At 37.5% G+C, this 25974-nt stretch overlaps 1 protein-coding gene across 2 annotated transcripts in view; it reads left to right on the top strand.

The window, feature by feature from the left end:
• The window catches only part of LOC112044364 (uncharacterized), a 554970-nt gene that overhangs the window by 445483 nt on the left and 83513 nt on the right, over positions 1-25974 (top strand). The gene's annotated exons all lie outside the window — the stretch shown is intronic.

The following is a 25974-nucleotide window of genomic DNA, read 5'->3' as shown; positions in this document are numbered from 1 at the left end:
TGGATATAGGTACTCGTTTAATATTAAGACATCATTTTCTTTGTTGACAATTTGTGGGCTTTAAGTTGTATACCCATTCTTCTTGCAGATACGAACAAATAAAGTTAGACAAAATGATTGAAATTCACGAAATCTGACAAGCTTGAAACGCAGACAAAGTGTGGGTACCTTATCAATAAAATGATACCCACTTATTTACAACTTGCACGAGCATGCAAGGCATAAACAAAATTGAAACTTCCACAAAGGAAACAGTACACAAAACTGCAGTAAATTTCGAGATATGACCGGAACTTTTACGTGTACAATATGAATAGTGCACGAACAATGTGCAGCATATTTTAGCGGCGCGCCGCAGAAGTAGCGCGGTAGCGCTGCATATCGGAAGTGCGAGGCACCGCGGAACCACATTATCGCCTAATGAACAATTTAGGCTAAATTTCAATTTGGAAGGTTGAATTGATCCCAATTTCGGTTTTCTATTCTAGCAGCGCTTACACAGGAGTGAATTTAGTAATACCTACATAGCTGGGTTGTGACACAGCGTATCGGAAACGCGCGGAACCACATCATCGCCTAATGAAAAGTTTTACTAGTCAAAATTTCAAATTTGAAGGTTGAATTGATCCCAATTTCTGTCCCAATTTGGGTTGTGGCACAGCATGTCGGCTGGCGCTACTTTAAAGAGGCCTACGTCCAGTAGTGGATACATAATGGCTGATGATAATTTAACCTACATAGTTGGGTTGTGACACATCGTATCGGAAGTGTGAGGCACCGCGAGGAACCAAATCATCGCTTGAACACTTGCCTGGTCTAACATGTCAAATTTAAAAGTAGAAGGTTAAATCCAAATTTTTGTGCGCTTACGAGACCACATATAGTAATACAATGGGCAAAGAATAGTGCGCGAACAATGTGCAGCATATTTTAGTGGCGCGGCAACACTGCATATCGGAAGTGCGAGGCACCGCGGAACCACATTATCGCCTAATGAACACTTTAGGCTAAATTTCAATTTGAAAGGTTGAATTGATCCCAATTTCGGTTTTCTATTTTAGCTCATTATTATTATAGCACAAGAGCGAATTTAGTAATATCTACATAGTTGGGTTGTGACACAGGGTATCGGTAGTGTGAGGCACCGCACGTAACTAAATCATCGCTTAATGAATACTTTTACTAGTCAAAATTTCAAATTGGAAGGTTGAATTGATCCCAATTTATGTCCCAATTTGGGTTGTCACACAGCATTTAGGAAGTGCGAGGCACCGGAAACCGGAACCACATTATCGCCTAATGAACACTTAAGGCTAAATTACAAAATTGAAGGCTTGATCCCAATTTTGGTTCAATTCAGTGCCTACAAAAGCAAATTTAGTAATAGTTGGGTTCATTACAATTATTACGTTAACTTTCGGGACATCACTATATTCTCCTCCGCGAAACACTTGGTAAGTGTTCATTAGTATATATAAGTCACATTTCAAAATGTAAGGTTTGATCGAATATATATAATTAAAGCTAATAGAGTAATTAGCTATTAGAAGTAATTAGTCCAAGTTTGATTGCAATTTTGGTTCAATTCAGTGCCTTCAAATAAACAGATCTAGTAATCACACTAATATAACTCGTATAAAGGCGAAATTTTGTGTGTAAGTGTGTGTGTGTGTGAGTGTGTGTGTGTGTGTGTGTGTGTGTGTGTGTGTGTGTGTGTGTGTGTGTGTGTGTGTGTGTGTGTGTAAATTTGATTTGACGGCCTCCGTGGCGCAGTGGTATGCGCGGTGGATTTACAAAACGGAGGTCCTGGGTTCGATCCCCGGCTGGGCAGATTGAGATTTTCTTAATTGGTCCAGGTCTGGCTGGTGGGAGGCTTCGGCCGTGGCTAGTTACCACCCTACCGGTAAAGACGTACCGCCAAGCGATTTAGCGTTCCGGTACGATGCCGTGTAGAAACCGAAAGGGGTGTGGATTTTCATCCTCTTCCTTACAAGTTAGCCCGCTTCCATCTAAGACTACATCATCACTTACCATCAGGTGAGATTGTAGTCAAGGGCTAACTTGTAAACAATAAAAAAAAAAAAAAAATTGTACGTTTGTTCCTCCTTTGCGCTGCGGCACTAAAGCGATTTGGCTGAAATAGAGTTTTTCTGGATTTGCACATAGGTTATTTTTCATCCCGGAAAAATCCTTGGCTCCCATGGGATTTGTGAAACACTTAATTGCACGAGGACGAAATCGCGGCAGTCCGCTAGTAGTTAAAATATAAATCAAATTCAAATCCAAAATAAATATATCAAAATTATCCAAAGATTATAGATGGACTCTTTTTGCAATATTTTTATTATTATAAATATTGGTTATATTATTTTGAAATAGATATGCAAATAAAAAAACTAATAAGTCTGAGTAGTTAGTGCGTGATCGAATCAGAAATGAGGAGATCCGCAGAAGAACCAAAGTCACCGACATAGCTCAACGAGTCGCGAAGCTGAAGTGGCAATGGGCGGGGCACATAATTCGAAGAGCCGGTGGACTCAAGGTGCTGGAATGGCGATCCCGCACTAGAAAGCGCAGTGTTGATCGATCCCTCACCAGGTGGACTGACGACATCAAGTGAGTCGCAAGGATTCGCTGGATGCAGGCGTCTCAGGATTGTGATGTTTGAATTGGAAGTCCCTACAAAAGGTCTATGTCCTGCAGTGGACGTCCATCGGCTGATATGATGATGACGATGATGATTCAAGTATATTTAATAACAAACGTTGTTACAAACATCTTAAATCAATCAATCCAGACAGTTTTATCATGTAGAAAGATAATATAAACTGAATGTAATTAATTTCCATTATGCGGAAACTTTGTTAAGTAGTTAATTGAGATTTAAAGCGTAAGTTCTTTTCAACAAAGTTAAGGAGCCGCCGATTTCCCCCAATTCGCTACACAATTAGTTAATTAACAACTTAACTAGAGGTGATTTAGTAATAAAGCCTACTTTGGATTTTATCGCTCTAATCAGTGAAAGCTACTGTGTTTGTGATTCCATAAATTACGACCTCTATATCAATTTGAATATGGAAACTTTGATGGTGTTACTTCCTCCTTTTCCACCTTCCGCTTCGATAAAGACCTTATATAAGTTGGTGGAGTAACAACGAATATTATCTTTATCGTATATGCTATACCATGCCAACCTGTACATACAGGACCTGGGTTACCGAGCTTTGCTCAGTATTTCTTGGTACGTTTTCGAAAAATGAAACATGGCTACTTAAATTCTATCTCCTTAACTTTTCTGTCAATGGAACGACTTTCAGACTTTTTCTTATATGATCATCATCATTATTACCCATATTCGGCTCACTGCTGAGCTCGAGTCTCCTCTCAGAATAAGAGGTTAAACTTATAGTTCACCAAGCTGGCCCAATGCGGATTGGCAAACTTCACACATGTAGAGAATCAAGAAAGTTCTCAGGTATGCAAGTTTCATAACAATGTTTTTCCTTTACGGTACGTCAGTGACTTTGGTTCGTTTGCGGATCTCCTCATTCCTGATTCGATCAAGCAGAGAAACTCCAAGCATAAGTCGCTTCATCGCCCGCTGAGTGACTTTGAGCCTTCTAATAAGGCCCATAGTCATATTCTAGTCCATACAAACCACATATTCCATGAAAAATACATCATAAATAATACATTCATTATTTTAATTAACATTGTAATTATATTTGTTTCCGAGATACTCGCAAGATACAAATTACCAAGTTTTTCGGTTTAAACTAAACTCTATATCAGCTGAACCATTTTTAAACTACAATAAATAGTGCAAACTCTCTGGAAATCGTATTAGAGGGGCTTTAAATGGAGTTTATAGCAGATTGGATGAGCGCTGTGTGGGATACGTTCTTTACTTAAATCATGTATTAGTTAAGCTTAAACAACTTTATAACAAAAGGGTACAATATTAATAAGAATAAAATGTAACTCATCATTATTAAGATCCTATTTGAATAGCCCACTCCTCCATCTTTGTAAGAGAGAGAGAGAGAGAGAGAGAGAGAGAGAGAGAGAGAGAGAGGAGATTTGGAGCTCAAACCCACCACGCTGCAGCAATTTTTGACTCACCTATATTTATATTACAAATAATTGCCCAAAAATATACTAACTAAATTGCACCTGAGCTCATCAATCATAAACTAAATTAAAAGAGTTAATTACATTTTCAATATATTTTGAAAATGATGGTAACAGAGTGAATTAGAGTTTCTCTCTTCAAGCCCTAACAATCTAATTATAATGAATAGTAGACGCCACGCGGTTTCATCCGCGTGGTTCCCGTTTCCGTAGGAATACTAGGATAAAATATAGCCTATAGCCTTCCTCGATAAATGGGCTATCACTGAAGGAATTTTTCAAATCGGACCAGCAGTTACTGAGATTAGCGCGTTCAACCAAACAAACAAACTCTTCAGCTTTTTATTATTAAGTATAGATTATTGCATGAAATTTGTTCATGCTCAAAATCACGAACAGATTGACAACATTTTTAGCGATGCGAGCAGTAAAACCTATTAAGTAAAAATGTAATAGGCAATATTATGAAAAAGTAAGAGAACTACAAAATATTTTTTACTATTACTATCACGTCATCCACACACCGCCTTTTTCTACAAAAACTAATTATTTTTATTAATGTCAACGAATTAATGTTACTTTCTAAAAGGAATTTTAGGGAGAATTAAGTTTAATCAATTTGAAAACTTTTGTTTCCTCCACAATTCATCGCTTAATTAAGAGTACAATGGCAGTTTCCTGTGATAATAGCTTGTATCTTTGCTAATTTGTTTGGGTCAATAAACGGAAAGGGCGGGTCGTTTCTACGGGAAAATTACACCTTTTTTTCTCGTTATCTTTTGTGTTATGATCATAAATAGATTGGCTTTTAACTAGACTACTAGTTTAGTTGTGGTAAGCGGAGCGGTTAGTAGTAGCGGGTAGAGCCATGATAGCCCAGTGGATATGACCTCTGCCTCTGATTTCGGTGGGTATGGGTTTGAATCCGGTCCAGGGCATGCACCACCACCATACCAAAGAATATTCTTAATTCTGCGTGTGTGAAGTCTGCCAATCCGCATTGGGCCAGCGTGGTGGACTATTGGCCTAACCTCTCTCATTCTGAGAGGAGACTCAAACTCAGATATAGGTTGATAATGACTGAAGCGGAGCGGTTGTGGTAAGATGGACCGAGGACATTTAGTGGGTTGCAGGGAGCCGCTAAATGCTGGCGGCTCGAGACTGTGGTGTTTGGAATTACATACAAGAGGCCTATGTCGAGCAATAGACGTCCGTCGGCTGTTAATGATAATGACTACTTTAATATATAGCTTTATGTGACAGGTTTCCTCTGGGAATATAATCGCCATACTTCTATCGCCAAGCAACGATGCTCGGTCTGAAAAGTATGAAAGGTTTGCCCTTGTAGTTAAAAAGTAACAATTCATTTATTTCAATTAGGCTTAATTTTCAAGCAATTTTGAAAAGTCAGATTACGTTATAATATAATGGTGATAATAATTATAGACGAAAACTTAAAATTATGGGTACGAGGATACAGGTGTATAAAACTATATCTCAGGTAATATTCACTCACTTCCATCCATCTGCGTGTTCCATAGAATAGACAAAAAATGCCCTTACTCGTCCATAAAAGCAACACTGACTTAGGTACTCCTACGACGTATTACCAATCTCCAGCATTATTCAAGGCACTATGCTTCAAGGTATTGAACTTAAAAGGCCTTTTCGAGACGATTGACTCAACGAATAACATGTAAAACTATTCATATGAATATTTCATAGGGACAAAGTTCAATAACGCGACGATCTGTGTTTATATGAAGGTCTTTATTTGCAAATTGGCCTCATAAAAATATATCGGCATTCCATTTACATTTCAAATCGGAATTGCACTCATGTATGGCGTTTCGATGTTTGGTAGATATTCCCATTTTGTGTACGATTCCGGCCTTGATATCTGATTATATAGATTTTCAGTGAAGTCTCAATTGAGGTGAAATTAAATTCCTCGCTGAATCGCTTCGAGATTGAGTGGCTTTTGACATCATTTGTTCCGTACGTGGAGGACTACAATCTTAAGTCTACTTACTATACCAGCTATCCCAACAGTAATCCTAACTGTACGTAGAAAATGTAGGCATACATTTTCTACGTACAGTTAGGATTTTTACTATCTCGCGGGGAACTCTTTCGTTTTCGGCGTATGTGTATATATATATGTATGTTAACGTACGTGCAGTTTCTATAATCGCATTAGATCGTCCATCACATACTTTGACAGAAAAGTAACGTCTATCGAGGCAGGTCCTTCTCTAATTAGTCTGAGGAAGCCACGTATGCTAACCACTGGACCATCGAGGCAGTATACATTATTAACCGGTAATATATAGGTAAAAGATCGAGCCGTAATAGCCCAGTGGACATGACCTCTGCCTCCGATTCCAGAGGGTGTGGGTTAGAATCCGGCTTGGAGCATGCACCTCCAACTTTTCAGTTGTGTGCATTAGAAATTAAATGAAGAAGGAAAAACATCATGAGGAAACCTGCATACCAGAGAATTTTCTTAATTCTCTGCGTGTGTGAAGTCTGCCAATCCGCATTGGGATAGTTGAGACTATTGGCATTTGGCCTAACCCCTCTCTTTCTGAGAGGAGACTTGAACTCAGCAGTGAGCCGAATATGGGTTGATAATGATGAGATAAAACTGTACATTAAAAACTGCACAGTTACAACTGAAGGTTGTAGACCTTCAGTTTTAACCCAGTTTTAGCCCAGGTACCTAACTACGGGCTGAGATTTATATATACTCGTATATATTATATATATTATAAGCGGGTAATATATAACATAGATCACAACATAAATCTAGCATCGTCAGTAAAGTAGTTTCAGATGTATCACGACCGTATACTTTCCGCTTCCGCTACTCACGAGCTGAAATGGTATAAATGTAATTTTGTGTCAAAGGTAGAGAGATCCATCTCCCTGCTGCCGGATGAAAAGAAATTCGCATTGTATTGTGGAAAGAATGCAGCAGTCGAGCGAAAGGCAAGTGGCAAGAATAAAGATATGTAACGAAAAGTATTTCTATTCTATTTCTGTTTTATTACTTTACCGCACATTTTTGATTTTATTAAGAAAATTAAAAACCAAATTAATAATATTTTTCACCAGCCAACCCCACGCGGTTTCACCCAATTAATTTCCGTTTCCGTAGGAAGGGAAAATTATAACCTATGTTACTCGGTAATAATGTAGCTTAATTATGATTAAAGAATTTTAAAAATCGGTCTAGTAGTTTTGGAGTCTATTTGCAAACAACGAACAAGCAAACTCTTTCTCTTATTATATTAGTTTAGATGAGGTATTTTTTTTATGTTTTTTACCTATACTTTAAATTATGGAAAACACAATATAAAGTATTTTGTATTAAGTACGAATATTTTGGAAGAGAACCCCGTATTTAATGTAAGAAAAATGTACAATATCAAAAAACAAGAAAAATAGAAACATTTTATGAAGGGAGCAGGACACAAAAGGCGGCCTTATTACTTAGTAGCGATTTTGAAATTATTTAAATAAAATAGTTCAATCAAACAACCAGTTTTATAGTTTTTTTCAATTCAATAGTTTTTAATATAAATAATCGTCATGCAGTCAGTCTTCTTGCACTAAAATATTGCCGGTTATACCTTCTTTGTGACCTTAATAAGTGATCAATAAAAATTGTCTAAATAGCGAGACTGAGACATATTTTTTACAGATGAACTGTGTAGAATTAATTAATCATATTAGGTGATTATATAGACACTCACGGTTAAAAATAGAAGTAAATTAAAATGGATATTAAAATATCTATACTAGCTTGAAAGCTGCTTTGAACAGTATAACATCGGGCTTTATTTTGAGTGATTAATCGTTACGGGCATGTTTCGTCAGGCCGCCTGTCCGCTTGCACTAAAATATTGCCGGTTACGCGCTTATCTGTGGCTGTAGTAAGCGAACGAATATTTTACTCTTGATTTAAGGTTATTGATACGTGTCACACTACTTTCTAATTCATCATAGGGAATTTGATTTATTAGTTTTCAAACCTGATGTATACCAAGATAAAACTTTGTCTGTATCAAAAGACAGCTTTTGTTTTGATAAGCTCTGGTGAACGAACCAAATCATATTAAGTGGTTAAATAAATAGCAATTTAAAGTTTTAATAAATAAGATTGCGTATTAAAATCATAGCTATGCTTGAAAGCTGCTTTGATCAGTGTTGGATCGGGCTTTATTTTGAGTGATTGATCGTTTCGGGCATGTTTCGTCAGGCCGCCTGTCCGCTTGCACTAAATTATTGCCAGTTACGCGGTTATCTGTGGCTGGAGTAAGCGAACGAATATTTCACTCTTGATTTAAGGTTATTGATTCGTGTCACACTACATTCTAATTCATCATAGGGAATTTGATTTATTAGTTTTCAAACCTTATGTATATCAAGATAAAACTCTGTCTATATCGAAATACAGCTTTTGTTTTGATAAGCTCTGGTGAACGAACCAAATCATATTAGGTAGTTAAATAAACAGTAAATTAAAGTTTCAATAAATAAGATTGCGTATTAAAATCATGGCTATGCTTGAAAGCTGCTTCGAACAGTATAACATCAGGCTTTATTTTGAGTGATTAATCGTTACGGGCATGTTTCGTCAGGCCGCCTGTCCGCTTGCACTAAAATATTGCCGGTTGCGCGCTTATCTGTGGCTGTAGTAAGCGAACGAATATTTCACTCTTGATTTAAGGTTATTGATTCGTGTCACACTACATTCTAATTCATCATAGGCAATTTGATTTATTAGTTTTCAAACCTGATGTATATCAAGATAAAACTCTGTCTATATCGAAAGACAGCTTTTGTTTTGATAAGCTCTGGTGAACGAACCAAATCATATTAAGTGGTTAAATAAATTGCAATTTAAAGTTTTAATAAATAAGATTGCGTATTAAAATCATAGCTATGCTTGAAAGCTGCTTCGAACAGTATAACATCAGGCTTTATTTTGAGTGATTAATCGTTACGGGCATGTTTCGTCAGGCCGCCTGTCCGCTTGCACTAAAATATTGCCGGTTACGCGCTTATCTGTGGCTGTAGTAAGCGAACGAATATTTCACTCTTGATTTAAGGTTATTGATTCGTGTCACACTACTTTCTTATTTGTCACAGCTGATTTATAAAACTGATAAGTCGTTTTCCTTTCTATATATAACAATGCGTTATATACATCAATTACGATAAGGCTATTGTCTCTATAGTTAATGAATTTATTAATGGGAGTATTCCGATTCATTTTGACAGAAGAAATAATACTAATAGTGTAAATGAAAAATATTCTTTATTCTATAATTATTATTGTAAGGGGTTTACTACACTAATTTTGAAAATTCTTCTCCTAATTTAAAGCCACGTCTGTTATGAGTGTCATGGGCTACATTTTATTCCCGTATTCTCACGGAAACATAAACTAAGCAAGTAAATCTTCGGGGCGGCGACTAGTATTCTAAATCATTCATCTTGAAAAATTACTATCAGCTGTTATCAGTCGATTCTACCTTTAGAACTCTACTCAGCATCAATACAAACATCGCTTTGACTCTAATTATATCGATAGGAATATATGAAAGGAGTATAATCAGCTTTAGCGTTTTCTGTTGTGTTTAATTTCGTTCGCCGTTATCAACCCATTTTCGGCTCACTGCTGAGCTCGAGTCTTCTCTCAGAATGTGGGGGTTAGACCAATAGTCCACAACGCTAGCCTAATGCGGATTTATAGACTTCACACACGCAGACAATTTAGAAAATTCTCTGGTATGCAAATTTCCTCACGATGATTTCCTTCACAATAAATTTAATTTCTTAAAAGGCATTTTGAAGTGGCAATGGGCGGGGCACATAGTGCGAAGAGCCGATGGACGTTGGGGTCCCAAAGTGCTGGAATGGCGACCCCGCACTAGTAAGCGCAGTGTTGGCCGACCCCCCACCAGGTGGACTGACGACATCAAGCGAGTCGCAGGGATTCGCTGGATGCAGGCTGGCTCAGTATCGTGATGTTTGGAAGTCCCTACAAAAGGCCTATGTCCTGCAGTGGACGTCCATCGGCTGATATGATGATGATGAAAAGGCACACAACTGAAAAGTTGGAGGTGCATGCCCCGGACCGCATTCGAACGCTTACCCTCCGGAATCGGAGGCAGAAGTCATATCCATTGTGCTATCACGGCTCGTGGTTATATTAAAGGGTACATAATACAACTATGCTTCAACGTCAGTGTTTTGAACTCACAGTACTTCGTGCTCACATTGTTTAGACAGTCTCACGGACACGAAACGCATCCGCAAGTTAGCGGGAAGTTTGATTAAGACTTCCAAGTTCCGCCCTAGTTTACTACACCCACAAACTGAAGCTCATGTTGAAATATCTCTATATGTCGTAATATTTTGTTATGCATAATATTAAAAGCCTCAATAGTTCTACGGTAAAGGATCTGAACTCATCACCGAAAGTGATAGTGGTTAGATGCCCGTTCTCTAGACCAGCGTTTCCCAAACTTTATTCTACTGTGACCCGGTAAATTTCATACTCCTCCTTCGTGACCCACTTAAGTTTTTGGAACCATAATACCAACAATCCGCCCGTCGAACGATCATTATTGTCTCGTTAGTCAAGAAATAAAATCGACCTTCTCCTAGTACTTATTTAAAGTCGCAGCCTTTTTCGGCTAATTGGAGGGGAACATTTCATGAATATTGTTAATATTGACGCTGCATTCATACATTTTGTTTAAATCTAAAATTGCAAGTAAAGAAAGATTGTTTATCGATAAATAACACTACGATCCCGTACCACAAACGATCGGCAGTATAAACCCGTGGCGGTTTAGATAACTTGTCAATCACCGACTGTTCCATTCCACTATCGGTCGACAGTAAAAATTAGTAGCCGATCAACAGCAGCCCCGTTTCATTATCGGTTGACGGTATGATTAACTTTTCAATCAACAACAGCCCCATTCCACTGTCGGTTGACGGTATGGATAACTAGTCAATCAACGAAAGTCCCGTTACACTATCGGTCGACAGTAAAAATTAGTAGGCGATCAACAACAGCCCCGTTCCACTGTCGGTTAACGGTATGAATAACTTGTCAATCAACGACAGTCCCGTTCCACTATCGGTCGACAGTAAAAATTAGTAGTCGATCAACATCAACCCAGTTCCACTATCCGTTGACGTATGGATAACTTGTCAATCAACGAAAGTCCCGTTTGACTATTGGTCGACAATAAAAATTAGTAGTCGATTCACACTAGTCCCGCTCCACTATCGGTTAACGGTATGGATAATTTGTCAATCAACGATAGTCCCGTTTGACTATTGGTCGACAGTAAAAATTAGTAGCCGATCTACAGCAGCCCCGTTCTACTATCGGTTGATGGTATAGATAACTTGTCAATCAACGAAAGTCCCATTCCACTATCGGTCGACAGTAAAAATTAGTAGTCGATCAACAACAGCCCCGTTTCATTATCGATTGACGGTATGGATAATTTGTCAATCAACGACAGTGCCGTTCCACTATCGGCTGACGGTATAGATTGTCGACCAACAACAGTCCCGTTCTACTATCGGTCGACAATAAAAGTTAGTAGTCGATCAACAACAGCCCCGTTCCACTCTCGGTTGACGGTATGGATTATTTGTAGATCAACAACAATCCCGTTGCACTAACGATCGACAGTACGAATTTGTTGATGACTAATAGATTTTATTATTAGTTTGATTCCACTATCGATCGAGGGTATGGATTGGCAACCCTTTGGCTAACCAATGAATTTTTCAGTTCTTTTTCAATAGTGGGTGCATCGTAATAAATGGCGGGCTTTGTTCTCAGTAATTTATCACCATTGGCGTATTTCGTTAGGTTGCCTGTCTGCGTGCGCTGAAATATTGCAGTGTACACTGTTATCTGCGGCGGTGGCGCTCGGATGAATAATTCACTTGATTCAGAAATGCACGTGTATAATGCGGTGTAACAATGACATCCAATCTCGTGGTGCTACTTTTTGACTTGACTTGATTTGCGTTGACGGAACATGTCAGGTAGCTTGTAGGGGGTTAATATGCTGCATTTCATGGATATATGTATTGTAGAAATAGTATAGTTAGTTAGTTATAGTCTAAAATTGTTAGCAGAATTACGGAGCGACATTATCATTCTGTGATAAAGCTTCTAAATAAAGATTTAAAAAAAAAAAACATATTAAAGAAGAGTACTGAGAAAACATTGTGCAATGTTTTCTCAGTACTCAAAGACGTGCACGCACATCTTAAGTAAGCAACGAGCGCATGCTGTGAGTGGACGTGGACTTAAAAAAATATTTTACTGTGTTTACTTGCTTAATCCCCTCCTGTTTAATTATGCCCCCGTGTTCATTTTGGAAATGCAAAATCACGAGCCGCAACACGAATAAAGAGGAAAGGTGCTACTTTTCATGGGTAAGTATTTGCGAAACAAATGACTATACCGCAACGCTTTGGGGCCTATCTAACGATCTACGATCGATGCTGCATTTATTATGGATCATACACACACTACGTAGTACCTAACTCCTATGTGCTATTAGCGATAGCGAGATATTCCTCATTTTATAGAACCTAAAAACCACCACCTCCCAAAATCAACCGCGCATAGCATAAGCTGATAAACGTTCGGTATTTAAAATTGCGAAGTTCTAGCTATCACAGGCTCCTACATGTCCGTTGTCAGAATCTATTTAGCTCGACCAACATCATTACAAACAATTAGTAGACAGGATGCATCTTAGTTTGCGATGGCGGTTAAGTGGTTCGGAGCGCTATAGACTTAACTAACTTTGATTAAAGCACCCACCAAACACATGTAAGTTTACTCTTCCGGTACGTACAGTAAAATTTCGTGTCACACTGTTTGTCCGTGATTAACTGATTTTAATAAAACTTGGTCTAATTTGAAAAATGGCATTTTATTTCTCAATTTAGAGTGACCATGATTGTTTTTATGATTTTGATTTTTTTTATAATTTATGTCGATAAATATGAAAAATTCAGATGGTTCATTAAAATTCAATATAAATTTTATCAAAGATATTTTATAGTACGTACTTACTATAGATATGTTTAATTGTGTTATTGTATCCTACGAGTACATAAAGTTTAACATTAAATTAAATATTTTTTTACAATACAATTTATTCGAGTTATTTCGGTAAATAGTAAAATTTTACACATGTTTTCACCTCGTATGTGCACAAAGACATCTTCAGATTGTACAAAATATTTGCCAAAGTAAATGGCCCTTTAATACAAGAGTTTTCTCCAAAAGGGAAACCGTGTTCCAGCAAGCCCCTTCACCAATAATTTACATTCATCCGCCATTATAAACACGGAAAATATCTTGCAAGTTCCGCGAGAGCTTTCAATTAGAATAAGCACCCCGTAAAAAGATCCCAACTTTGTTATTCCAAGATCAGCGGACGACAAAAAGTAAACGAGCCGGAAGACTTTATTCATCACTATCTGACGCCGCGCGGTTTCACCCTCGTGGTTCCCGTTGTAATACAGGAATAATATATAATCTATAACCTTCCTCGATTAATGGGCTATCAAACACTGAAAGAATTTTTCAAATTGGACCAGTAGTTCCTGAGTTTAGCGCATTCAACCAAACAAACAAATGAACAAACTCTTCAGCTTTATAATATTAGTATAATTCATCACTAGCTAACGCCGCGCGGTTTCACCCTCGTGGTTCCCGTTGTAATACAGGAATAATATATAATCTATAACCTTCCTCGATAAATGGCCTATCTAACACTGACAGAATTTTTTTAATCGGACTAATAGTTCCTGAGATTAGCGCGTTTAACTCAACAAACAAACAAACTCTTCAGCGTTATAGTATTGGTATAGATACTAATATTGTAAAAAGTATTAACGCAATTTTGTATTTACACATTACTTTTTTAACATAAAAATGGAACCGAATTCAATGGAACGTATTTAATTTATTCTGATTTTAAACACAAAATTTCTAAACTGATTTTCATGAAAATGAAATAGGACAATCTGAAAGTATAGGTTCTCAATTTTTTTTTAATAAGAATAGAATAAGAATAAGAATTGTTTATTTGAAAAAACTCAGTACATAAGTTGCAACGTCCTGGCCCTCAAACTAGGTAAGCCCGGTCTTAAGGACAAGTGACTTCCCTGGGTACATATGCCACAAGTAGGTACTGTTTGTTACTTCATAACTTTGTCATTTATTAACCAATTTTTAAAATTATTTATTGGTTTAGAAATTGAGAAATTGGTCCTATTACATTTTCATGAATATAGGTCATAATCGAACGAAAGACGTTTTTCATCAAATAACTGAAAAACGTCTTTCGTCTTATGTCGATGCCATTTGTGAAAAATATTATTGTACCCATTCCTAATACAGACTAATATTCTTACAACAAAATTTTGTTCCATAATAGAAAAGAGCTAACATGAACTCAGATAAATGATATAGGTGAAATCTGTTACACGTCCTGCCAAAGCAATAAACAAAACAACGCGGCACGATTCGTAGCGGAAATGTAGAAAAATATTGCTCAAAACGTCGATGCAGCGGGTAAACGGTCCTTTGATCTGCCATAAACCTCGCGCCGAAGCGGATTGTGACTCCCCTACTATTGAGGTAATGGGAAATGAAATATCCGTGATAAGCTTGTATGTTACAATCATTCTTTTTTGTTTTTTCCTAACCAATATAGTTTGTACAGTTTTTAGGGTTCCGAACGTACGTAGTAAAAACGGAATCCTTATAATATCAGTCGCGCACATTTTAATGTCCGGCAATTATCTCCGAATGTACTGGACCAATCTAGTTGAAATTTGGAAACCGTCAAACCGTCATCATTCTGTAACTACGAGCATAAATCGCTTAGCGGTACTTTGTCGGTAGTAACTAGCCACTGCCGAAGCCAGACTGGATTTGAACCATTTTAGCAAATCTTCTTTCTTTCCAGCATAATCTCGCCCACTTTGCCCCATCTTGGGCATCCGAATTCTTAAGTTTGTTGGCTCTCAAGTCCGCATGTACGATGTCGAGCCAGCGCTATTTGGGCTTCGACTCACTTGCTGAGCTCGAGTCTCTTCTCAGAATGAGAATGGCTGGGCCATAGTCCACCTCGCTGGCCCAATGCGGATTGGCAGACTTCACACACGCAGAGAATTAAGGAAATTCTCTGGTATGCAGGTTTCCTCACGATGTTTTTCCTTCACCATTTGAAACACGTGATATTTTAATTACTTAAAATGCACACAACTGAAAAGTTAGAGGTGCATGACCCGGACCAGATTCTAACCTAAGCCCTCCAGAATCGGAAGCAGAGATCATATCCACTGGGCTATCACGGCTCATTTCAGGGGAGACCTCTACTTAGTAAGGCGGCTTGCCGGTCTAAACAGCCGCTCATTCAGACGACTGTTGAACTTAAACAGTATATTTAAAGTGAAACGCAAACATTTAGCAAATATAAAATCATAAATTGATTGGAATCGAACTCAGAACCTCTCAATTAACACAACAGCCGTACCAACTTCGCCAGAAATTCGTAAATGCTATGCACTATACCGTAATATCGAGATTTATCTTTCACTATGCGTTCTATTGAAGCCAAGACTTTATTTGTAAGTAGCTCGTTGAGCTATGTCAGTGACTTTAGTTCTTCTGCGGATCTCCTCATTTCTGATTCGATCACGCAGAGATACTCCTAACATAGCTCGGTCCATAGCCCGCTGTGTGACTCGTGAGTCTTCTTATCCGTTGTATTGAAGCCAAGATTTTATTTGTATCTTTGAATTTTTTATTCCCCCTCACCGCTTTGTCATTCAATCACTATTCTTATCCCACAAAGGTGAAGCATGTTACGACCGAGACCATCGCACGAATCGTTTCAAAGATATTATTCCCAACCCCGTACTTATTGTATCCTTTGTGGATCAACAACGCAAAGTGGACCGAATTCTTAACGTGATACAAAACGAAATTGAATGACACATTCGCCAAACGAGATCGACAAGCTATTTTTGTGGGCGCTACACAAGAAACATTTGGCATGGAACGAGCACTTGCGATAGCCAGACCTCTTTTTAACTCAACGAGTTGTGAAGGCAATGGGCAGAACACATAGTTCGATTGACGTTGGGGGTCCCGAAGTGCTGAAATAGCTCCCCGCACTGGAAAGAGCCGCTGGATGCTAGTGGCTCGAGGCGGTTTTGTTTGGAAGTCCACGCAAGAGGCCTTTGTCCAGCAGTCAACGTTCATCGGCTTTTGATAATGATGATGAAAGTTTGCTCTGCTTCTATGTCAGTACAGCAGCCAATTAAGGAGTCTGGACCGCGGTGGCTTTATAAGGTAGCTGGTTTCAAGGGTCCAGATCCTCAAATATCTTAGTTTAATTAAGTTTAAGTTTCGATATAAAATTAGCTATCATAAAATAAATAATAAAGTATGTAATGTAATATATGTAATGTAATAAAGTATATATCACACAATCACACTTATATTATAAAGGCGAATGTTTGCGTGTGTGTGTTTATGTTTGTTCCTCCTTTACGCTGCTGCTACTTAAACGATTTGGCTGAAATTTGGAATGGAAATAGATTTCAATTTGGATTAACACATAGGCTACTTTTAATTTTAGAAAAATCTATGATTCCCGAGTATTTGTGAAAAACTGAATTTCACGCTGGGCGTCCGTTAGTATAAAATATATTAAAAATAAAAAATAAATATAACTAAAATTAACATCAGGTATGTCTGATTCCTGCAGGCTCTCGTTCAATATGAAAATTTTCTACCAATGCCATCTTTCTTTTGTGTGCCACGTATTTTGGATTTTCTTCAACCGCAAAATACCTTTTGTACTTTGTATATCAAAGAATAATGATTTCATGAGATTTGTAGTCACAAAGATATGATTTTATGCTCAAGGCATAGCTGGAGTCGGTCTTTCAACCTGTATAAAACATCGAAGATCTAGTCCTACAAGCTATGTAAGTCAAAATCTATAAAAAGAAATCATACTAAAAATTGCATACAGACAGATGTTATGCTCAAATATGCTATTTATAAAAAAATGTAGGGTAATTTAATTTGTGTTTTTTTTTATTCCTTACAAGTTAGCCCTTGATTACAATCTCACCTGATGGTAAGTGATGATGCAATCTAAGATGGAAGCGGGCTAACTTGTTAGGAGGAGGATGAAAATCCACACCCCTATCGGTTTCTACACTAAACGCTTGGCGGTACGTCTTTGTCGGTAGCCTCCCACCAGCCAGACCTGGACCAATTAAGAAAACCTCAATCGGCCCAGCCGGGGATCGAACCCAGGACCTCCGTTTTGTAAATCCACCACTGCGCCACGGAGGCCGTGTCTGTATATTTGACTATATAACTAATGTCTAAAATTATTGTTTCAGGTACGATACTTCTTGAAGCAGAAATTGCAACGCTTATATGTAGGTACAAAGCACTCACATATGAATATTATAAAGAGGTATGATTTGATTGTTTGTTTGCATTTAATAGACTCTGAAACTACTACACCGATTTGAAAAATTCACCAATAGAAAGTTACATTATCATGGAGTAACATAGGCTATATTTTATACCCGTATTCCTTAGGGAATGGGAACTATACTCGGACGAAAATGCTGGATTCAGATAGTATATTATACATGCGAAACAATGTTTGTTTGTTACGATTTCACGCTTAAACTAATTATTAGTTAGTTAAGTTTTAAGAATAAACCGATTAAAAAAATGTTTTATCAATGTAAAGCTATATTATCAGCGAGTAACATGAGCACAAAAAATTCTCGTATTCCCACGAGAAATAAAATTTCGGGGTCTGAGTATATTCTTTGTAGCGTACTACTCTACTACCCTACCCTACTCACTAACCCTAAATGAAGAGGCGTGGTGGGTTCTTACATAAACCAGGGTAACGGTAACGCATAGTATATATAACCAGAACTGAAGATTCAAAGACGATTACATATGCATTATTTTTATATTAACACTAGCTGACGTCGCGCGGTTTTACCCGCGTGGTTCCCGTTCCCGTAAGAATACGGGGATAAATTATACCTATAGCCTTCCTGGATAAATGGGCTATCTAACACTGAAAAAATTTTTCAAATCGGACCAGTAGTTCCTGAGATCATCGCGTTCAATCAAACAAACAAACAAACTCTTCAGCTTTTGTAAGATTGGTATATATTCATTTGATTGTTTCCCAAAATGAATCAAATATTTCCCACTGTGTTCCAATTAATGAAACGCTAAATAATTTACATTACTTTAATAATATTAACGTTCAATCATTATATAAGTAAGTTTATGAAAATATTTGCTTTTAACAATGTATTAAAATTAAATTTTCAATTTGTTTGTAAATTACAATAAAATTTAATGCATAATATAATTAGGATTATCGGAGATTGCAGATGAAATTTAACATATACGTAGTTGTTGAATTTGTGCTAGCCGACGCCCCGCGGTTTCACCCGCGTAGTTCCTGTTCCCGTGTGAATACGGGGATAAAACAGCACATGACACTCACAAATAACGTGACTTTCTAGTGGTGAAACAATTCTTAAAATCAGTTTAGTAGATCCAAAGATTACCCCCAGCAATATCACAAACTTTACCTCCTTAAGAATATTACAGCTTGGCAAGTTCGTTCGTAACACTCCCGATGGTACGGTAGTTATTGACATCTTACTGCATCGCATCACTTACCATCAGGTGAGATTGTAGTCAAGGGCTAACTTGTAATAAAAAACAAAATACCTAAATAAAAATTGTTACTTTTATATTTTCAACACACACTACCATGGTAGCCATTTTTTTAATAAATGCTATCATAAATTGTTATTGTGTTCGCTTTAATCCCCAAAATAATGAACACGATAAAACACTGAGTGATTTAAGCGGCATACAGCAGATTTCGTGTTAGTCAGCCATTAACTGAACTGATGCCTCGTGAACTTTCACAGCCTTTGATCGCTTTCAGCACAGTAATTTTACGGTTTTTTCTTCAATAAAAGCTATTATATAATAAACTAGCTGACGCCGCCTGGTTTATCCCGCGTGGTTTCCGTTCCCGTATGAATACGGGAACGGGATAATTTATATAGCCTATAGCCTTCCTCGATAAATGGGCTATCTAACAATGAAAGAATTTTTCAAATCGGACCAGTAGTTCCTGAGATTAGCGCGTTCATTCAAACAAACTCTTCAGCTTTATATTATTAACTAGCTGACGGCGCGCGGTTTTGCCCGCGTGTTCCCCTTCCCGTGGAAATACGTGGATATTATAAAACCTATAGCCTACCTCGATAAATGGGCTATATTACACTGAAAGAATTTTTCAAATCGGACCAGTAGTTCCTGAGATTAGCGCGTTCAATCAAACAAACAAACAAACTCTTCTGCTTTATAATATTAAGTATAGATGTAGAATATAAATATGATAACTATTCAATAATAAATAGGGCAGTTTACAAAAAATATAAATAATACTAGCGGATGCCTGCGACTTCGTCCGCGTTTTTAACAAATCCCGCGGGGACCATAGATTTTTCCGGGATGAAAGTAGCCTATGTGTTAATCCAGACTATAATCTATCTCTACTTAGTTATTAGTTGCCTAAGGTATAATTTGCATCTAGTCCACACAAAAGGTTATAAATGAATTGTAAGCAACGAACCAGAATAAATCGTTAGAACATCTAATCAAAAACATTCTGGTACAAGTTAGTAAATAGTAATCACTAAGCTAAGCGTGAAAACTTTCCAAACTCTTTAGCAGATGGAAATAGTTAGGGCGTGTTTATGATGAACCAAAAAAAATTAACATGTTTTTTTTTATCAAAATTCAAAATTTATTTATCTTAAAATAAAGGAATTTTACCTAGGCTCAGTTTATAACCTCTTTTGAAAGGTCTGTTGACTATTTATAAAGATTCTACCACCAGTTCGGAAGGCGGGTTCTGTTGAAAAGAACCCGCAAGAAACTCAACAGTTGCTCTTTAAAAAAAATATATACAGTAATTTACAATACCTAATGATTAGTATCAAAATATTTGGATCTTGCTCACGAGATTACCGCCATGTGGAATGTTGAGTCAACTATTATTAATAAATAAATAATAATAAATAATAAATAAAATCTTTATTCACCAAAAAAATATACAAAAAACCATAACATTGCCTGTGGTCTCCACACTAGATTGATCTGTATCGTGGAGACCAGGTAGGATTTTCTAATGCTTTCCGTTGGACTAGGACTAATTACAAAAATTACAATAAATAGGACTACATTACAAAAAGAAAAACATCACAAAAAAGAAAAGTAAAGTAAAACAGTAAGCAGAAACATTAGATGGTGTACACAATTATTTTAGCTTATTTCATATTTGCATTGAGTAATTCTTCAGTGTCTGTATAAGTTAAACTTTTTAACCAATTAGTTATTGTTAGACTTGCCTGATTTACTGAGAGGTTGCAAAGATCACAGGACCTTGCAACAAAGTTGTAGACTTTTGCATCGACATATGGTGTGAATCGTCGAGCGAACTCAGTTTTCGCAATTGGGAGATTGACCTTGACTATTCTTTTTCCAAATACCTTTTTTACATTTGGGGATTGTAGCAGTTGTCTATGTTTTGACAAAGCTGCTTTTAATATAAAGAGTTGACGAACTGTAAGCACCCCACTATCTTTATGTAGTAGTGCGGTTGAATATTTGTATTGTTCCGATAGTTGTTTCAGTCAATGGTCTTATAGCGAAAAGCTTAGACCAACACCTTAAGAAGCTTTCGCTTAACTGTTGGATCAAGATTCGGATACAAAAGGCAGTGATTCTTGAGACGGCGCGTATTGTGAGGAGGTTCCTCACTCTGAAGCTCTGACCACCGGTTGCTTGGGCACTCAAATGTCCCGCAGCGGGAGGGTTGAATTTTTTTTTTATAAGTTTTTAATAGTGTTTTGTATATTTTATGTATAACATTGTTAAAAATTTAAAAAAAAGGAGAAATAAATAAATGAGAGACAACATTAAAATTTCTTATAGTTTTTTTTTAATTTAAAAGTGGAAGGTGATCCTTTGAAAACTAACTTTCAGATGTGGAAATTTCCTCTTTTGAGCGCCACATTTTTCATGATCTAGTAACACATCTAACAGTATTAAACATAATTGATATTGAGAAGTACTTGATGTCACTAAAGGAATAAACGTCGAAACAAATAAATAATGATTTGATTTGATAGTAACTAATAATCACTAAACCGTTTTGATAAGGGTATTTACGTGGCCTCAAGAAACAGATAAATTAATATAGACTATCATGGCCGATAGCGTTTCGGCTTGTATTGTTAAAAAAAACATTTAAAAATTATTTTTTTATGTTAAAAATTATTTTCTCTATATTTTTTTTTTTTCAATCTAGTACGACAATGATTTAAAAAAATGTGTATTAGCTAGTCACTGTAAGTGAGCCTTTACTAGTGAATCTTGGAGCAGTGAAGAAAGTTTGTAAGGAGGTCTTGTAATCTTCCTTACATGCATTTCATTAAACTCAAAGCTTGCTGAGTGCAGTTTGCATATTTTACTATACTAGCAGATGTCGCGAACTTTACAATGTCAGGTGAATTGTAAAGTTTTATTAACATTCATTTTCTGAACACATGCGATTTTCTGAAGATTCGTTTATTTTTAGTTGACATATTTTTCTTTACAAGTTAGCCCTCGACGACAATCTCGCCTGATGGTAAGTGATGATGCAATCTAAGATGGAAGCGGGCTAACTTGTTAGGAGGTGGAACAAAATCCCTTCTGGTTTCTACACGACATTGTAACGTAACGCTAAATCGCTTGGCGGTACATCTTTGTTGGTAGGATGGTAACTAGCCACGGCCGAAGCCTTCCTTCAGCCAGACCTGGACCAATTAAAAAAACCTCATTCTGCCCAACCGGGTATCGAACCCAGGACCTCCGTCTTGTAAATCCACCGCGCATACCACTGTGCCACGGAGGCTTCATAAAATTAGTCATATCTGAAGTACTTTTGTAGATTTTAGTGACTGAAATTTCCCGTATAGACTACAAGCCCTTGAAAAAAATTACCTGTGAAATGAACCAACGTGAATAACGCTTAGAAGGCAGTTACTATATCAGAAAATAACTCTGAGCACTATGCCGTCACTTCTAAGCGGTACAGGTGAGTACGCGAGCGAATGAAATTTCTCAGGTACAAATACTGAGCCACCTGCATCCAGCGAACCCCTGCGAGTCACTTGATATCGTCAGTCCACCTGGTGGGGGGGTCGACCAATACAATATTATAACATGTCTTATTACTTCACTATATTTTGAAAGTTTGAAAGTGTTTTAAACAAGCCTAAGAATAGTATATTTTAATTATTTTTTATAATTGAAATATACTATTGTATATTTCAATTATTTATATTTAAAACGTAACGGTAATCAATAATTTGATACGTCACACTGTCACGGGGAAATCAAGACTGATCCTCATTGGATCCAACGATCCTCTAAGTTGAGTCGAGTCTCACAGGAGACTCTCTCTGAGGGAGACGTTGAGGGAGCTTTACTCTAGCTCTAGGGCTTTCTGTCAGACCGTCAGCGCTCACCTAAACCAGTAACGCTACTGCGCACCAACTACGTAGCCAATAGCAATTACATACTCAGAGAAAATGAAACATGGTCAAACTCTATACTTACTCCTATTAAATAGGTGTACAATAAACTGTAAACACGAAGTCCAACACAATAAGCTCTCCCAAGCGTTCATCGCACCACAGAAGCTTGATAACAACTAACAAAGAACCGCAATGCGCGCTAAGGCTTAACTGTTGTAGTTAGTGTTGCCAGGCGTCCGTATAAAGCCGGACATAGAAGTTTAAAAAAATACGTTTTTTTATCACTCTTCTAGGCAAAATGTTAGCACGTGTACCAAAACGGCGAAGTAACATTTGAAGCTTTATAATATTTTTTGTATATTTTTTTTGTTACCAACGAGCTTAACAAACAAGAAAACAAACAAACTAACCAATCACAAGTCTTCAATAAATATCGTGAAACCCGGGCTGTCAACGATTAGCTTGTCCCCGTTGTGGACAATTTAAAGTAGAATTAAAATTGTCGTGAAACGTTGTAGCAAACTGTTTTTGATAAAGTGATGATTTCATGATTAAAGTAGAATTATAAGGATTATTTAATATATAATGTATAATGTAATAATCATAATATGTGAGCCGTGATAGCCCAGTGGATATGACCTCTGCCTCCGATTCCGGAGGGTGTGGGTTCAAATCCGTTCAGGGGCGTGCACCTCCAACTTTTCAGTTGTGTACATTTAAAGAAATTAAAATATCACGCGTCTCTAACGGTGAAGGAAAACTTCGTGAGAAAAACCGGCATACCAGAGAATTTTCTTAATTCTCTGCGTGAGTACAGTCTGCCAATCCGCATTGGGCCAGCGTGGTGGACTATTGGCCTAACCCCTCTCATTCTGAGAGGAGACTCGAGCTCAGCAGTGAGCCGAATATGGGTTGATAACGACGAATAATCATAAATTATTGATTTTGCATGAAAAAATTTGTCGGACCTATTAATGTATGTATATAATGTAGTACAGATGTACACAAAATTCTCAATAATGTAGGCTGTCCGGCCTTTTAATTCCAATGTCAGGCCAAACTGACCGGATTGTCCGGCTTTTAATTTCGGCGACCTGGCAACCCTAGTTGTAGTCAAGCTGTCGTATTCAACCGGCTATATTGAATTATAGTTGGCACTATATCAACCGCACCCCGTTCCGTATTCGTAAGAACTCTGGCACATACTCTCCGTATTCGTACGGTCTCATGAGATCTCGTACGGCATTTAATTAGTGTATTTCCATTTCGTTGACACTAAATAGAGTTGAACGCTGTGTGGGACGCATACACACATTCGATTGGTCATTGTTTGTTGACTTAAAGCAACGAATACCTACGAGTGCCGACGGCCTTTATTCGCCACGAATACACCTGGGCATTGCCGCTCTGCAAATGTGTTTGAACTCTATGTTTTATTATAATATTCTACAATTTTTGCTTGATTGTTTGTCAATTTTGTCACAGACGACCGAAACGTTCCCAATCTAATAGAAGTAACCTATACTTGTATTCAATTGGGAACGTTTTTTCTGGATGTTAAATGTGCTGTCGTCTAATTACATATAGTAAAGTTATGCCTGGTGGTATAGTTATCTTATATCAAGAAGAAAGCGCAGTGTTAGTCGATCCCCCACCAGGTGGACTGACGACATCAAGCGAGTCGCAGGGATTCGCTGGATGCAGGTGTCTCAGTATCGAGATGTTTGGAAGTCCCTACAAAAGGCCTATGTCCTGCAGTGGACGTCCATCGGTTGAGATGATGATGAAGAAGACGGATGGATTATTACAAGGCTCAAAGTCACTCAGCGGTCGTTGGAGCTAGCTATGCTTGGAGTTTCTCTGCAAATCGAATCAGAAATGAGGAGATCCGCAGACGAACCAAAGTCACTGACATAGCTCAGCGAATCGCGAAGCTGAAGTGGCAAGGCAGGCCACATAGTTTGAAGAGCCGATGGACGTTGGGGTCCCATGGTGCTGGAATGGCGACCCTGCATCGGAAAGCGCAGTGGTGGTCGACCCCCCACTAGGTGGACCGAGGATATCAAGTGGGTTGCAGGAAGCCGCTGGATGCTGGCGGCTCGAGACCGTTGTGCTTGGAGGTCCAAACAAGACCACACACGTCCACACGTCCAGCAGTAGATGTGTTTAAATAACACACATTTAAATGGAATAGGTACATAGATTCACAGACTTGCACATCGGATTAGTTGCACCATTTATAACTTCAGAACGGCTAAGCTAATCTGAATGAAAATTGGCACAGAGGTAGAATATAATCAGGGAGAGCCAACTCTTACTCCGATATCCACACGAAAACGAGATTGGCGCGTGTAAAACCATGAGACATTACAATATTAGTAGTATATCTAACGCGTTTTAAAAATGTACGACTCAGTAGCTCTCACAAGACCGCGTTTAAAAGTCTTGATGTCTCCTACATATTGAAGGGGTCGTGTCTCACAAGTGGCTTGTAATATTTTATAACGGCGTGAAGGGTCGAAGCAAAGAATAAACATTTTTACGAGTCTCGGGAGTGGAGCAGACAGATGAATAAATCAGCCCAATGAAAGATCTTCGACAAATGTTCCCGCATAGATATGGGTAATCGGAAAATATGGCGTAATTTTTATATTATGACGAAATCTTAAAAAAATATTTGTACTTCTTTAGCTAGCTTAACTGGGATACAAAGATTCAAATAAATATATTTCTAATTAACATTTTATGTCACAATAAGTTAATAATCAAGAATAATAATTTTTTTAATACTTTTTTAGTTTTGACAAAAAATTGTCATATTTTTTTTTGAGACAAGAATAAGTACATAAAAATTTAAATTTTTAAATATTTTTTTGGCAATACGAGCCATAATTCTGTCAGCCATGATGGTATATATTTTAACTGTCATGACGTCACATTAACACTAAACCTTAACCAGACGGAGTGTTGACAAAATTATTACAAAATTAGTTTGACGTTTATTCCAATAGTGACATCAAGTAACATCGTGACGTCACAAAATGGAAGACAGCGTTTTTGACGTTTGGAAAAATGTATTAAAATAATTTTTCCAAT

This window comes from Bicyclus anynana, chromosome 21 (genome assembly GCF_947172395.1).
Source record: "Bicyclus anynana chromosome 21, ilBicAnyn1.1, whole genome shotgun sequence".
NCBI lineage: Eukaryota > Metazoa > Arthropoda > Insecta > Lepidoptera > Nymphalidae > Bicyclus > Bicyclus anynana.
Note: the sequence above shows the minus strand (reverse complement) of the source record. Positions and strands in the feature narration are given on the sequence as shown.